Below are 18213 nucleotides of genomic sequence, written 5' to 3' on the forward strand. Positions count from 1 at the left end.
AGCTGAAATGTTCATTAATTGGTAAGACGTTGTAACGTATGATTTTATATGCTATACTAAAATCCAATCTTTGTCGGTGTAGTTCAAGGTTGTCTAAGCCTAGAATCTAATTACTTCAGGACCAAAAGTCAGACTTAAGGGAAGAGAGGTTTAGCAGGGAAGATGAGAAATATAGAAATTTGGGAAGAATCCTTCTTAAATTCATCCAACAGAACTCCATAATATCTCAGCAGGGGGGAGATGGTTTGTAGATCAGGATAACATCTATGTGAAAGGAAGCTGAACATTTGGTTGAAATACAGCCAAAATTCAAAAGCAGCTTTGTTTTTTTCATATTTTAGAAAGATAGGGTTCTAAGTATAAAACTCATACAATTTCAGTTCATATATTAGTCCTACTAATTTCCCTCAAAATGTTCCTTTGTATCCCTAGGTCTTAATGTGTTAGAGTTTGCAGCATAAATTCAAGTCCAGAAAACATACAGATGACTGATTCAGCAGGATCATTAACTTCTTTATAAACATAATAATGTGAAGTAAAGTTTACAATACCATTTGTAGATTCTTTCAATGCAACATAAGCAAAAACACAAGCAGCAGCAGCTCAGAGCAGATATGAGTTTCAGCAAGCAAGCAAGTTAGTTTCACTTTCAGTTCTCAGCAAAGCACACAGAGCCAAACCACAACCAGGCTGTCAGCTCCCATTGGCTGGTCTGTTGCCATGCTTACTCACTTGCTGACTTTATTAACCATGTCTCTACCAGTTAATGAATATACTCTGACATAATGTAACTGGTTCCCATAATTATGGGGACAAACATTTATTAATCTGTTTATTCAGCCTCATCTAACCTCTTGACTAAGTGCTCTAAAAGGGGGGATTTCAAAACAGATCCTCAGCACCTTAAAAAAGATAGGCAGGGCTGCAGACACCTAAATCTTGTGGAAAATTATATTCCATAGGACAGACACTGAGTAAGAGAAGAGGCTGACTCAAGAGAGTAATCAGCCTAGAATCATTATGTGTCCACAAACATCCCAAGCCTAGCCCTTCTTGAATTTTGCTGACTCTTATCTAATGCCAATTTGGTGATGACCATTAGTTGACTAAATTCTTGTGAATAGGCATGAACAATAAATAATTTTAACTGGAACTTCATGTGCGTTCCCCATTCTTTGTGCCTAACACACAGTAATAGAAGAGGTACATCTCACACCAATACCAACTAGAAATCTCTTCTAGAACAGGAGTGTCAAACACAAGGCCGGCGGGCCACATCTGGCCCACGAAGTGGTCAGATCCAGCCCGTGGGGTCGAATGAATCACAGATTCATTCAGAGATCTATCTATCTGCCATCTGAGCCTGCACTGAATAATAGAAACCTCAGTCGTAAGGAAAATTCTGAAGATCTAAAGATTAGCTGGAAAATGTAAGGAGATGGCCCACATTGCTTCGGCCTGGTTTACCCAACGTGAAGAGGAAACATCGGGCCAGCGTGTCTTCAGCCCAGTCTACCCAATGCAAAGAAAAAATATTGGCCCAGCATGGCTTCAGCCCAATCTATCCAATACAAAGAGGAAACATCAGGCCAGCGTATCTTCGGCCTGGTCTACCCAATGTGAAGAGGAAACATGCCAGCAGTTTGGAGAGTGGTGACAAGCTGACCATGCCCACCCAGTCAGCCACATCAAGCGAGTGGCATCAAGCTGGCCACACCCATCCAGTCAGCCCCACCCCACTCCCAGATCAGCCAAAGCCCTGATGTGGCTGTCAATGAAATTGAGTTTGACACCTCTGATCTAGATTTTAGGAGAAGGAAGAGAGCCACCCCAATGCTTAAGAGCCCTATCCCATTCGCAACTTGATCCAAAAAGATACCATAATGGTATCAAAGACCACTGAAAAATCAAGGAAGACATGGTTCAATGCAACATCACTATCTTGACTCCACCAAGGATTATCCACAAGTGTCTTCAGGTCTTATTTCAGTGCTACACCCAGGTGTGAAACCTGACTTAGCAGTTTCCTCTAGCTCTTTTGCTATCCTTGGCAAATTCACAACAGATAGCACAATAGTGACATTCTTCTCACTCATGTCATTATCATTAGATGCCACACACAAGATCTCAGTCTGCCTTAGAAACACAAAACTAGAGACACTGTATATTTCCAAGTCTTTGTGCATAATTACGCACAACGTGCACGATGTCTGACAAAGGTACGGTAAGAAACGCAGAATACAAACAAAATAAATTAATCCTTCAGAGATTGGATGCAGTTTGCCCAAGTGAGAATGTCAAAGGGAAATGGATAAGGAAAGAGATGTTTATAAAAAGACTCTTTATGCACTTGAAAAAAAAAAAAGAGAGGGAGGGAGGGACACAAAGCAGATAAGTCATTGAAAAAAGCAGCACTATCACACTTTATAAAGTTTCACATCCCTGGGAAAGGATACGGTGAAATCCTACTCTCTTATGCAGCTGCATGACAAAGCCAGAAAGACTGAAGAGGTCACACAACAATAATTTGTATAGTGCATTTTAAGTGGTGAAGAACACTTAACATGCATTATCAAAGCCCTGTTTAGAAGAGCAAAGGAGACAAATGTTATTTTAAAGATGCAGTCAGGGACACACTGAAGTGAGGCTAAGAGCACAATGGCTGAGCAACCATTGCTTCATTGGGAGTGAGGGGGCAGGGTTGGAACACTTGCAGTGTGATGATATTAATTATTGTTATTATTATCAGTCCCAGGAAGGAAGATCAAAATAGAACAGCAATGAAATCAAGGTAAGTAACCAAAGTTTGCATATTAGTAAAAAAAAGTTGTTTTTGAAATACTGATATGCCTTATAATGTTGTGAAGATGCAAGTCTATTCAATAAGTATTGTAGGTAGGTAGGTACATACATACATAGCAAAATAGATAGATAGATAGATAGATAGATAGATAGATAGATAGATAGATAGATAGATAGATAGATAGAGATAAATATAAGGTAATGGCAGATGATAGATAGATGGATGGATGGATGGATGGATGGATGGATAGATAGATAGATAGATAGATAGATAGATAGATAGATAGATAGATAGATAGATAGAGATAAATATAAGGTAATGGCAGATGATAGATAGATAGATGGATGGATGGATGGATGGATGGATGGATGGATGGATAGATATGATACATACATAGATGATACATAGAAAATAGAGATAGATAGATAAATAGATGGATGGATGGATGGATAGATAGATAGATAGATAGATAGATAGATAGATAGATAGATAGATAGATAGATAGATAGATAGATAGATAGATGATAGATAGATAGATAGATATAGATAAATATAAGGTAATGGCAGATGATAGATAGATAGATGGATGGATGGATGGATGGATGGATGGATGGATGGATAGATAGATAGATAGATATGATACATACATAGATGATACATAGAAAATAGAGATAGATAGATAAATAGATGGATGGATGGATAGATAGATAGATAGATAGATAGATAGATAGATAGATAGATAGATAGATAGATAGAGATAAATATAAGGTAATGGCAGATGATAGATAGATAGATGGATGGATGGATGGATGGATGGATGGATGGATGGATGGATAGATAGATATGATACATACATAGATGATACATAGAAAATAGAGATAGATAGATAAATAGATGGATGGATGGATGGATAGATAGATAGATAGATAGATAGATAGATAGATAGATAGATAGGTAGATATAGATAAATATAAGGTAATGGCAGATGATAGATAGATAGATGGATGGATGGATGGATGGATGGATGGATAGATAGATATGATACATACATAGATGATACATAGAAAATAGAGATAGATAGATAAATAGATGGATGGATGGATGGATGGATAGAGATAGATAGATAGATAGATAGATAGATAGATAGATAGATAGATAGATAGATAGATAGATAGATAGATAGATATAGATAAATATAAGGTAATGGCAGATGATAGATAGATAGATAGATGGATGGATGGATGGATGGATGGATGGATAGATAGATATGATACATACATAGATGATACATAGAAAATAGAGATAGATAGATAAATAGATGGATGGATGGATGGATGGATAGATAGATAGATAGATAGATAGATAGATAGATAGATAGATAGATAGATAGATAGATATAGATAAATATAAGGTAATGGCAGATGATAGATAGATAGATAGATAGATGGATGGATGGATGGATGGATGGATGGATGGATGGATGGATAGATATGATACATACATAGATGATACATAGAAAATAGAGATAGATAGATAAATAGATGGATGGATGGATAGATAGATAGATAGATAGATAGATAGATAGATAGATAGATAGATAGATAGATAGATAGATAGATAGATACTGAAATAGGTAGGTAGGTAGGTGGTAGATAAATAGGGAGAAAGAGAGAGAAAGAAAAAGAGAGGGAGAGGGAGAGAGAGAGATTTAATATAATCCTGTGCATGCTGTTTGGGTAGTACACCCCAATGACTTCAGCAGGAGTTTAATTAGAGATATAATTAATTCTCTGGAAGAATGACTGAAAGTAATAGACAAATTTGAGAAAAGTCTTGCTGCTATGGAAAGCAGTTCTATTTTTGTACGCCAGGCTTTTTCCTCCTTATGTTGCCAACCTACAAGTAGTCTTCAACTTATAACTGTTTATTTAGTGACCATTCAAAGTTTCAACGACACTGACAAAAAGTGACTTATGACCGTTTTTCACATTTATGACTGTGGCATCAGGATCACATGATGAAAATGCAGATTCTCGGCAACTGACTCCTATTTATGATGGGTTGCAATGTCCTGATATCATATGATCCCCTTTTGTGACCTTCTGACCAGCAAAGTCAAAGGGGAAGCCAGATTCACTTAATGACCGTGTTACTAATTTAACAACTGCAGTGATTTCCTTAACAACTGTAGCAAGAAAGATGATAAAATGGAGCAAACCTCACTTTAACCATTGTTCTCACCTAACAACAGAAATTTTGGGCTCAATTATGGTCATAAGTCAAGGACTACCTGTACTACTTTTCATGATATGAAATATTCTCTGGAAGACAATGTAGCCCTAAAATGGAAGCAACGGCAGATCTCCAGATAATAAAGAGAATGATGGGGGACGTGTGGCTCAGTGGGTAAGACGCTGAGCTTGTTGATCAGAAAGGTCGGCAGTTCGGTGGTTTGAATCCCTAGCGCTGCATAATGGAGTGAGCTCCCATTACTTGCCCCAGCTTCTACCAACTTAGCAGTTCGAAAGCACATAAAAAAATGCAAGTAGAAAAATAGGAACCACTTTGGTGGGAAGGTAACAGCGTTCTGTGCACCTTGTCCGTGTTTAGTCCTGCTGGCCACATGACCACAAAGTCATTTTTGGACAGCACTGGCTCTTCAGCTTAGAAACAAAGATGAGTACCACCCCCTAAGTCGGGAACGACTAGCATATATGTGCTAGGGGAACCTTTATCTGTACCTTTAAAGATAATGATATGCTATGTTTTACGGATCAAACAATTATGGAGGTCAAACTTATAACAATAGGAAATTGAAGAGAATTTGAACAGCTGAAGTGAATGATGGGCTTAAAAACCTGTCTTTGCCAGACCAGACCGAGAGAGCTTTGGGGGGATGGGTAACGTATTGGATATAAGCAGTGGTGGGATTCAGCCGGTTCGAACCGGTTCAGGTGAATCAGTAGTTCTGGCAACTAGTTGGTCCTGCCCACCCACCCGTGCCCTAGTTTGTCCTAGTTTGTCCTAGTTTGTCCATTTTTCTGTGTTTTGCAGCCCAGCTGATTCAGGAGGTTTTACTCACTGGGGCTGCAGCAGAAAGTAAGTTTTAGAGCTGAAAATGGGTAGTTTTCAAACGCAGTGTGCGCTCACCGAACCAGTTGTTACATTGGTTGAATCCCATCACTGGATATAAGACATGTAAAAGCTATTATAATTTGGCTGAATTAGACTATTGGACAAGAGACAATGTGGCAGAATTCACCAATAATTGCATCTTACTGGCAGATTTTAAAGAGCTCAGGGCACTGCACACAACATGGATTGACATACACATCCAGATCTATCAGACAACTCTTCCTGGATGGATGGATGGATGGATGGATGGATGGTGAGAGAGTGAGAAAGAGAAGAAGAAAGACAGCAAGAAAGAGAGAAATATAGAAAATAAAAGAGAAAGAGAAGAAAGAAAGAAAGAAAGAAAGAAAGAAAGAAAGAAAGAAAGAAAGAAAGAAAGAAAGAAAGAAAGAAAGAAAGAAAGAAAGAAAGAAAGAGCAAAATGTAATCACCAAAACGGTAGTAATGCTGGTTGAATCCCACCCCTGATCCCAATAGGTTTTTGCCAAAAAAAAAATGACCTCTACCTCCCTGCTGAATCAATTCCCTTTCAGCATAATAATCGAGTCTCATCCTGAGCCGTGGCCTGTAGCTGGAAGAAGAGGACAAATGACAAACAAGCTTAATGTAGGCAACAAGTCCTGCTCTAGAATGGAGTCCTGCATTCTCCATTCAATGAAAGCAACAGAGGAGACGAGCCAGGTGGAGCAGTTCCAGGTTGCTTTAAAGAGCTCCTCTCCCTTGGCAAAATCAGGCATTGAAAGACGTTCTCACTAGGCAGGTGGTCAAACATGGACCAAACCATTCAGAGGGAGATAACGTGTTGGACAGATGCCTGCACCTTCCCTGTTTCCAGCATTATTTTTGAAGGCCTTATGTTCCAGGAATTGGGAGGAAGGGAGGCCTTTAATGCATGTTTCTCTATTGAGGCTGTGCAAGTGTGAAAAAGGAGAAGAATGAAATTGCCCACCTGGTTCCATCACGTCGAAAGTGTTAGTGCAAAACGCTCGTGATATGACTGGCTGCCTTATTAGCAGTGCAACTCTACCCTAGCTGCTGGTCACCTTTTTAATCCTGTTGAGGACATGATAAAACAACCTCTTCCATAACACTGCTTAGTCCCTGCTTTTCTCGGGGGAGAGGGTCCAATGACTTCCATTGAAGTGAAAAGGTTTAGAAAAGCAAATTTCTGATTTGTAAAAGGTGGGAAGCCCTATGCGCTTTCAGCAACTCTCTAAATAATTTCATCTTCTGATTTCCTATTAAGGAACTGCATGAGAAAAACAAAACAGCCTACATGAGACAGAGAGAGAGCCACCTTAGAAGTCAGGAGAACAATGAGAACAATTAATCCATGGATTAGCTTGCCTCCAGAGGTTGTGGTACTTCACCACTGGAAGTTTTCAAGAAAAGATTGGACAACCATTTGTCTGGAATGGTATAGGATCTCCTGCTTGAACAGAGGTTTAGACTAGAAGACCTCCAAGGCCCCTTTCATCCTGTTATTCTCTGTTCTAAATATTCAGGTTCACTCTTGGAGTACTGAGCCACAAATGAGGTTCTGTGGAGCTTCATGTTTCCCATGAAAACCATCCTAACTCGGACGTACAGTATTAATGGTGTTCTTCTTTTAATTGCTTTACAAATTCATCCTGTGTTTCTGGCAACTATTCCTGTCAGTGAGAAAAATAATAATAAATGGAATAACTTGCCTTACAGAATTGTGGGAGTTATCTCCATCGCTGGAGGTTTTCAAGGAAAGATTGGAAAGCCATACATCCAGTAGAATATGAGGTCTTCTGCCTTCATCGGGAAGTTGGATAGAAGATCTTTCCAGCTCTACAATCCTATGATTTCTAGCAAAATTCCATCCTGCTAATTCTATCTTGAGATAGAGCTACACAACTTTGTCCCTACTTTAGCCACAGCCCATAAATTGGGTTCAGTATTTCCAAAACAGTTTCCCCCACAAAGCCAATGTTAGCCCAGTATAATGCCACGGGGTGTGAAATTTACTTTTGGAATTTTCCTGAGTTTCCACAATCTTGGAAACCTTGGACTCCAGATTTTCATTAAGGTAGAAGAAAGCAAGAAGGATTATTGTTTAAGAAAGAAGAAGGATTATGTCAGTTCTTCTGCTTTCATAGTGCTCTTAAATATATTTTTCCTATTAGCTGCTATAGCATTTTCCCCCCACAGTACCCATAAAATAACAAGGGATGCGTAAATGTCAGTTTCTCTGACATTTTCTTTATCCCTTCTCTCTTCCTTTATGCATTTGTTTTGCCATTTGATCCTCCTTGCTTCTCTCTATATAATCAAACCATCTTCCTGTCTTTCTCCCATACTGGCTGCTCAGTTTTCTATTCAGTCCACGTTCATTCGGCTTCCATTCATTCTTGACCTTATATCTTCTTATTTTACTACCCACATTTCTTAAACATCCAATTCCCATTGCAATCAACTTCTCAATCAACGGTGACTCAACTTCGGTAAAGAATCCAATCACTGTCTTTTTCTTGCTAGACCCTGTCCTTAAACAAAATGCCAGAATGAAATCTGAATGAACTTATCTTCTGTTCTTCTGTCGTTTAATCTTATTTTAAGCAGACCCTGTGTTAGCTCTCTTGGAATAAATCTGACTGATTAATTTATCAGAATAAAATAATAAAAGAGTTGGAAGGTGCCTTCTAATCCAACTCCCTGCTTGAGCAGGAAACCCTATACCCTTCCAGACAAATGGACAATCTGGAACCGTGCCACCTGCGGTCCAATCTAAGCATAGTTCACAAAATTTTCTGCTATAACATCTTGCCCATCAATGACTTCTTCAGCTTCAACCACAATAACACACGGGCAAACAACTGATACAAACTCAAGGTAAACCGCTTCAAACTTGATTGCAGAAAATATGACTTCAGCAACAGAGTGGTCAATACCCTACCCGACTTCAGCAACAGAGTGGTCAATGCCCTACCCGACTCCGTTGTTACAGCCTCAACCCCTCACAGCTTCAACCTCAAACTGTCTACCATAGACCTCACCCCATTCTCAAGAGGTCCATAAAGGGATGTTGGAAAAAGCCATATATACCTGCAGAGAAACTGGTTATACAAAAAGTTATGAACTGTGCTGAAATGGATAAATTAACGCTAAAGATAAAGAAGCTTCAATATTTTATAAGGTGTGGGAACAATGGTATAGCTGGGTAGATTGGAGATAGATTAAAGATAGGTAATTATTAAATATAAGTAATGGATAGAATAAGAATGTAATTATGCATAATTGAATACCTGTAAATAATGCACAAATTATTGTCATATGATAAGCACTACAAATAGCTGTTATTGAGTGATATATTTCTTATGCTTTTAATGTAATAAAAATTCAATAAAGTCTATTTTTTTAAAAAGGGGGTCTGTGCATAAGCACACCAGCGTGCCTACTGCCCCTGTCTTCCTGTCCCCATTTATCTGTATTTACTCCCTTTGTTCCTGTTTATGTTCATACCTATACTTGTTATCTTGTACATGTTTGACAAACAAACAAACAAAAAATGGCCATCCAATCTCTTCTTAAAAATCCTCCAGTGATGGAGCCTCCATAACTTCTGAAGGCAAGCTGTTCCACTTCTTGGATCTATAAAAAGCACTAGTGGTCCTTGGTGCTCTCTGAGCTTGCTTTATTTCTTGCAATCATTTCATTATCCTGACTAGGTAATTTCGCCAGTGCTAGTAAGGAGTGCTGTTTGCTGTCAGTTCTATATTCTGGTAGACTTGCCTGTCTGTGTGGGTGGATGAAGTCTTAGGGATTCTTTGACTGGGTTGTTTGTTGTTGGCTCTTTGACAGTTTCTTGATTGGGGTGTTGTTTACTTGATTGTTGGCCTGAAGTTAACCTTGGAGTTAATCTATGCTGATCTGGGTGCTGAGAACAAAAAGATTCCAACCCTTGTCCACTAGTAATCAGCACGCAGATCAGCATAGATTAACTCCATGGTTAACTACAGACCAACAATCAAGTAAGCAACACCCCAATCAAGAAGCTGCTAAAGAGCCATCAGTAAACACCCCAGCCAAGGAATCACTAAGGCTATCCTCACATACACAAACAGGCAAGGCATCAGAATATAAACTGACATCGAACAGCACTCCTTACTAGCAATGATGATGTTATTTAGTTAGGGTAATGAAACATCTGCAAGAAAACAAGCAGAGCTCAGAGAGTCAATCCTGAGCTACTACAAATATTGATAAGAAGTATTGGTTGGCTGAAACTTCTCTTTATCTTCGGGCTGGCTGAATTTTTGTGAAGTTGCTAGGAAGCACAAATGGAAACGCACCAAAACATTAGCAAATACCTGGCATTTCTACAATAAAGATGCTAGTACAGAAAATGTGGTCAATAAGGCCTAAACTGCTGAAGAAAGATTGAGGAATGATGCTGTGATGTCTTTGTTCTTTTAAAAAAGACATAGCAAAAAGGAAAGATCGCTATCTTTAGCTACTATTTTTAGAGACCCATGCAATATATATATGTCTGAGACGTTAGGTGGCACACTTTAAAAAAATTCCTCCATCTATTCTGAGCACAACTCTCTTTTTCCTCACTTCCCGTAGCCTTGAGGTCTCCTAGCTCTCATCCGCCTAGGAAATTTGGATTTTCAAATCCATATACTTCCATTTATCATTATTCCCATAACCACCTTGAAATTTACACCTTATGCACTACTACAAGAGTTGTCTATGGAGATTCTCTGTCATCCAGGTCATGGTTATCCCCAAAGTGCTTTTTAAAGAGGCAACCAGTCAGAGCTGAAGAAGCTTCTTGGATGAGAAGCGAAACGACTTCAAAGAAAAACCAGGAAGTCCAGTTGCCTCTTGAAAAAGCACCTTTGGTGCTACAAGAGTTGTGTGGTAAATGTGGTAACTTCAGCTTCCATTAAAACTGCCTACCAATCATATCAGATCACCCAAGACTATAATCCAGAACAAAAGGCTCAGAAAATTAAGATTTACTTGCCCCGAGCAAGCTCCTTAGTGTTATTGAACATTATTAATAGGTAATGACTATTATTAAGTGTTGTACCTTATGATTCTTGACTCTTGACGAATGCATCTTTTATTTTATGTATACTGAGAGCATTTGCACCAAGTCAAATTCCTTGTGTGTCCAATCACTCTTGGCCAATAAAGAATTCTGTTCTATTCTATTCTAAAGCAGCTAGGGATATTTTTCTCAAGTGGCCAAATATCATTGCCACCACCAATTCCAACAGACGCTAACTATCCTAAACATTAATAAGAGTTCTGATCTTCAGGCAGGGACCCTGCATGGCATGGATTTCACGTTGCCATCTGCTAATTGCTGCAGACCAAACAGAACTTAAATGGGAGTGCTTCCCTTTTTGCACCTTTGGCCATGTCTACTCCATCTGTGCAAGTTTCACGCTTAGCATCCAATGCTTCTGCTTACAGTCTGATGCCAAGCTTTCTTTTTTAATAGCCCTGACAAGAGAGAGAACAGCCGGAGTCTGCCCATTGGCTTCCTACCCGTCCATTTCAATTCCTCAGATAATGACTGCCCATGGATCAAAACAGCAAGATTAGAATACTGCTCTTAACCAGGATTGGAACAAAAGCAGGGCAGCAGGCCAGATGTAGTAGGATGTTTGACAGCAAAAATCCAGCTGAATTATTCTGTACGATTTGCTTGTTTCTGGCAAATGGACTCTTTCGCAGCAGAAATGCACAGCCATTCATTATTTGACTCCAAAATGAATTCCAAGAAGAGAGGTAGAACTGGGAGTGGGTCCAAAACCTATACAACTCCTTGCTGTACTGTGAGCCTCAGAAATTAATATCACAGCCTTTCTTTTGCCTCATCAGAGCTCCATATACAGTATTTAACAGATTAGCACTGTGTTGAAAAGAAAACAAACTGTTGGGATGTCACATATATTCTGGCCTACCCTTGGAAAAGGGTAAGCAACAGCATGTTTGCAAGTGGGAAAAATAAAAAGAGGAACATCCATGACCTGTATAACTGAGAATCTCCATAGACATTTAGCTGGACTTTGAACTTTAGAATGAACACCGTTTGAATGGTGCAGGATTTCCAGAAAAAAATTGCAAACCACAGGAACCATTGGTGCTTCAATTTGAGATGCAGACAACACAGACTCATCCCCAACAGCCTGTGCCTGGGTTCAACAGGGAAAGGACACAGGGCAGAAAACATCCTGCAGAAAGCATAGATCCAACTTCTTGACAAAAGCAAAATTATTATCTTTATTGTCAGAGTACAACATGTGTACAATGAGATTGGCTGAACCTCCCTTTGTGCACCCTCCCATAGGCTCCAGAAGGCCAGAAATGAGAGAAGCTCTGGAGCCCGGGGAGGGCAAGAACATCGGCTGAAGTTCAGGACGCTAACTAGGCCATGCCCACCCAGCAACCAGGCAGGGAACCAGTTGCTAATTTTTTGGAAGCCCACCCCTGGGTAGAAAGGCAGTTTAATTCCCTCTGCCAGTCCCCTGAAAAAATCTCTACAAAAGCAGAATAATTGCAAAATAGAAACCAAAATGGCAGCAGAAGAAGGAATGGTCCTCTCATTTGGACAGAGTAATAATTGGTAGAGGTCATTTAGTTAGTAGAGCTTTGCAAAGACTACCTGATACACATAAGCATGGATTAGATTAGGAGATTGGAAGGATATACGATTTACCCTGTGTTGTCGCCGGAGTAGTTAAATCCAACTCTTTCAAATTCTGAAGCTGGATTGAGGGTCTCCCAGCCTCCCATTCTCTAACAATGATTTGTTATTTGCTTTTATCAAACTGGGCTAACATTTACAAGGAAATCTATTGCCTAAAGGACACAAGCCAAATTCAATTGATGAGTGCAGATGGTGCTTTTGAGCCAAGTACCAGTGAACTGTGTGGAATTTTATCTAAAGTTGCAGCAAAGATGAATGCAGAATAGCCATGGCCAACTTTAAGCAGATACACAAAGGGAGCAGCCATTAGGGATAGGTCACAGATATAAATGGGCACTTTTAGCACAAACTAAACACATGAGAGCGCCATGGTGGGGCAGTGGTTAGAATACAGTATTGCAGGTTAATTCTGCTGACTGCCAGCAGTTCAGCAGCATGATTCTCATCGACTCAAGGTTGACTCAGCCTTCCATCCTTCTGAGGTTAGTAAAATGAGGACCCAGATTGTTGGGGGCAATAGGCTGACTCTGTAAACCATTTAGAAAGGGCTGTAAAATGCTGTGAAGCTGTATATGAGTCTAAGTGCTATTGCTATGATGGTTCCATGGTGCTCTTTGAGCTTGGTAGTTTTCTTGCAGATGTTTCATTACACAAACTAGGTAGCTAATGATCACTGATAATGTTGCATAATTTGGATAATGAAACATCTTCAAAAAAACAACCAAACTCAGAGAGCATCAAGAGACTCCTCATTTCAAGCTTGTGCTACAGAAATTTATTGAAACTAAACGTAACTCAAAACATGAAGCAATTTTGTCCTTCAGAAGATTGAGTGTGGTTGCTAAAAGGCTTTTGTCAGGATGATTAAGTCTCCATGTGCATCCAAAGATCCCACTTCCATTGACAATATTAGTGAAATTAATGTGCATGCATGAAGACACATGGCAAGATCTCAGAAATCCAGGAAACAGTTTCACTAACTCTTCTGAAGAACTTGGCTACTTCAATGCATCAATAAGTGATTCTTTGCACGGTCCCAGGAATTAAATCCATTCAATGAATGGTTTCAGCCCAGGCCAGGATAAAAATTAATACTGGGTTGGTCAAGGAAGAGTCTGGTAGCACTTCTTCTATATAACAAATGTTATTAAAAGGCATAAGCTTTCATGAGCTACATCTCACTTTATCAGATGTACGGTGTGTCTAAACTGTTTCTTGGTGGAAGCTCAGGGCATATAGCTGATTAGCACTGTATTGGAGCAAAAAAAAAAAAGTAAATAAATTGGATAGATATAAAAGAAGCATCAAAAATATTCTAATTTCCTGAGAAGGAAAATATATATATATTCCCAAGTAGAATGAATTATCCTTCTTTGATTAAGGAAAAGGGCAGCTGTTGAAAACATGCAGGGAAAAGAAGAGGAGGTACAATAAATGAGAAAGGATAGATGAGCCACGGTGGCTCAGTGGATAGAGTGCAGTACTGCAGGCTACTTCTGCTGACTTCCGGCTGACTGCAATTTGGCAGTTTGAATCCCACTAGGCTCAAGGTTGACTCAGCCTTCCAGCCTTCCGAGGTGGGTAAAATGAGAACCCAGATTGTTGGGGGGCAATACGCTGACTCTGTAAACCACTTAGAGAGGGCTATAAAGCACTGTGAAGTGGTATATAAGTCTAAGTGCTATTGCTATAGATAAAGGGAGAGTTTAATAACTGGTGAAATGTATGTATGTATGTATGTATGTATGTATTTGAACACAAAAGTACTACAGCACAAAAGAAGCAAGCTTTCCAGAAAGCCAGAGTTGCAAATGCTGCAACAGTGGTGCCCGCACATGTCTGCCCAACATGTGGCAGAACATTCAGTGACCATATAGGCCACCTGTGGACACACCATGGACAGCCCACAACCGGTTAGATGTCAAGTTCCTCTTCGATGGATGAACATTATGTATGAGAAGAGTAGGCAGAGCTGGGGGTAGGAGTTAAGTATGTCATCAGCTTAGAGTCATTATGTTGTCACAATCAGTCCAGGTTCAATCCCTCTTTATTTCCTTTGATTCTTATCTGGCACCAGTTTAGACCTAAACTTTAGTTGACTAGGATCTCTTTGGCTGCTTCGATCAAAGAACAAAATACAAATACTTTTATTTCTACTTGGAAATCACTTCTGGACTTTGTGCTTGAGATGGAAAAAAAATGTAACATTGATTTTGGGTTTTACTGATTAGATAGATTTGTCGTTATAGAAATGGCTATTTTTAAACTATTATGAAAAAGGAAAAAGTTGAGGTCTATTGCACCGAAGGGAGTCGGAAGTGAATACCTTTTCTTCCTTTCTCCCCTTCTTTACCTCACTTTTCCCTTCCCTTCCCCTATTCTTCCTACTTTTTGCTTTTGTATTTTCTGTATGTTGTAACATAATCTAATAAAACTGTTAAATGAGACTAGGATCCAACTTAGGTTGGTCACTGGGACTAGAGATTTTGTCTTCCAAGCTTTTGGAACGTCACTCCTCCACTCACAATAGAATTCTGTGATGAGCGGAGTGTAACACAAATGTAACAAAATCCAAAACATAAATAAATGTCCTTTAATGCCTCCAACTTGGCCCCACTGTTCAATAATTCTCAGTTGGAGATTAAACTTATTCAAAAATAGTCTTCAAAAGAAAGCAATACAGTCTGAACTCAATGAGCAGATAAAGGTGAAATAAGAAACCAAAACAAACTACAATGAAGGAATTTCCACAATGGACCAGGATAAGTAATTACCAACTTCAAGGAAATAACAAGGCACAGTCTATTGGGAGGATGCCAACCAAGATAACTTCAGCCCAAAATAAAACAAGCTTTGCTTCCGGCAACGCTGTTTTAACTGTCTCTCTTATATACTATTCTCCCCAGCTGCAACTAATGAGGGGGATCATGGCCCCTTCCTCTTTTGTAAGCCAAGTTGTTTCCTTCCCCGTTCCTCCCTGCGTGTCCTAGAATGAAGAAGGGATGGGCCTGGTTCTTCCTCTGACTGCCCAGCCAGCCTCTGCCCTTCCCCAGCCTCCTCCACAACCTCTGGAGCCACACCTCCACTCCCTGTCAGCTGTTCCTCCTCTCCCTCAGAGTCCGACTCTAACAAGGGCATGACAGAATTCCCTATGCCTCCAGGCTCGAATTTCTGGGCTTGGACAATCTGGAACTTTGCCGCCTGCGGTCCAATCTAAGCATAGTTCACAAAATTGTCTGCTACAACATCTTACCTGTCAATGACTTCTTCAGCCTCAATCACAATAATACACGGGCAAACAACTGATACAAACTCAAAGTAAACTGCTCCAAACTCGATTGCAGAAAATACACCTTCAGCAACAGAGTGGTCAACGCCTGGAATGCCCTACCCCATTCCGTTGTTACAGCCTCAACCCCCTCACAGCTTCAACCTCAATCTGTCTACCATGGACCTAACCCCATTCTGAAAAGATGTCCTTAAAGGGAGCGTGCATAAGTGCACCAGTGTGCCTACCGTCCCTGTCTTACTATCCCCATTTATCTGTATTTACTTCCTTTGTTCCTGTTTATGTTCATACTTGTTATCTTGTACATGTTTGACAAACAAATAAATAAACTTCTCTCTAACCTGATTGGATCCTGCATGATCCTGGGACATGTATATTTGCCTTCATTCAGATGGTTGTCTAGCTTCTTGTCTATATAGGCTTGAACAATAAATCTGAATTGCAACATAAACATGTTGTCCCAATTCTCTGAATATGACAATATATTCCCTTCAGTAAAAAATGTCAGTTGCAAAATATGTTACCAGATTCTTGATTTGTGACTATTGTGGATGAACTCAGCTTTCCTACTGCACCAATAAAGAAGAATATTTTTAGCTCGGGGTTGAAATGAGAGGTCCTTGGTACTCCCAGGGTATGGTTATTTTCTTGAGGATGTTTCATTATCCAAACTAGGTGACACCATCAATGATAATGAAATATCTGCAAGAAAGCAACCAAGGTCAGAGAGCACCAAGGATCCTTCATTTCCTACATCTGCATGGCTCAGTTTTTTTTTTCTGCATTAGCGTCTACTCCAAAGTAGTATATGGTTCCAATTATTAAGTTGTTTATACATCCCTCCCAATGTGAAATGGAAAGTGCTTGAATTTCCTTCCTTTATTTCCACACATTCGTGGGTGGGAAGAAACCATTCCTATTTTCATGGTCTTCAGTGAAAGACCAGAGTTTTGAAGGAGTGATGCCATTCACATCCTGATTCTGCAACCAACTGTCCATTGTCACAGAGAGAGGGAGGGAGGGAGAGGGAGGAAGAGGAGAGAGAGAAGAGAAAAAGAATAGAGAGAAAAAGAGAGAGGAGAGAGGAGGAAGGGGGAGAGTGAGAGAAGGAGAGTGTGAGAAGGAGAGAGAGAGGAAAGAAAGGGGAGAAAGAGAGAGGTAAAAAAAGAGGAGAAAAGAGAGGGGAGATAGGGGGAAAGAGAGAATGGGGAGAAAGAGCGAGAGAGAGAAAGAGAGGAGAGAGGGGGAGAAAAAGAGGGAGAGAAGGAGAGAGAGAGAAGGGGAAAGAGAGAGAGAGAGACAAGGAGAGAGAGAGAGAGAGAGAGAGATGCGACCCAGTTTCTCTAGTAAGGGGTTAATGCTAAAAAAGAGGGAGGAAAAAACCATTAGCTCTCTGCTGGAAATCTCCCAGGTTGCCAGGGTAGCACAGTGCACAGAGAGTGAGTTTGCTCTTCTCAGGAACATGGAGTTTGATTGTTAGGTGTTCAAACAGAGGGACCACTGTAAGCCGCAGCGTGGCATGTCACAAAACGGCTCCTTTGCCCAATTCAGGAGAAGCCAACGCTCCTAAGCCCGTTTTCTGCATCCCCCCCACACACCCTGCCAAAGGAGAAGACTATCTGCCTCGGCCTGGCCTGTTTTCAAGCTGTCCGTGAATGCCCATTTAAGGGTTTCCCCCCCCAAAAATATATATATATATATATATCTTTACACCTTGCAAAATAAAGCCCAGGCCTGAATAGCAGAACTCAAAATTTCTCCTCCCTGCTCCCAGAAGGAAAGAGCCGGCAATCCAAAGAGTGAGCTGGTTCCTGCCATTCACCGCCAATTTAGATGTTAATGAGACTTCTTTCATTCTGCGGAACCAAGGGATGGCGAAGATGATGAGCGATTCTCATCTTTTCAGCTCCATCATCCCATTAATAAATACTGCTTTGTGTGAGAGGGTTTTTTTGTTTTTTTTCACCCTCCGCCCCTTCAGTGGCAGGCAGAAATCTTCTCTCAGCCTCTCCGTATTTTATTTTATTTTCCTTCTGAACCTCACTATTTATATGCCAGTCATCTCATGGTGCCAGGGGACCCTGAGCGGATCACCACAAAATAATGTGTTGTTGTCTCTTCATTTGGGTAAATTATTCACGCAGTTCTAGGAAGAAGACAATGCCAACGTCAACCCTGAAGCTGGCCTGGCCGAAGCCATCTTGGAGCTTCAGTGCTGCCACAGTGGAGCCAGGGCTGGGCTGCAGGGGGTTTGCAGGGGTTCGGGGGAGCCCCCTAGCTAAGATTCTGTGC

General features: G+C 40.3%; 1 protein-coding gene across 5 annotated transcripts in view; it reads right to left on the bottom strand.

Annotated features, from left to right (window-relative positions):
- PCDH7 (protocadherin 7) overlaps positions 1–18213 on the bottom strand; it is a 505021-nt gene that overhangs the window by 370781 nt on the left and 116027 nt on the right. The gene's annotated exons all lie outside the window — the stretch shown is intronic.

Source organism: Notechis scutatus, chromosome 4 (genome assembly GCF_049901735.1).
Source record: "Notechis scutatus isolate UNSWTSFEM ecotype Mainland chromosome 4, rNotScu1.2, whole genome shotgun sequence".
Classification (NCBI taxonomy): domain Eukaryota; kingdom Metazoa; phylum Chordata; class Lepidosauria; order Squamata; family Elapidae; genus Notechis; species Notechis scutatus.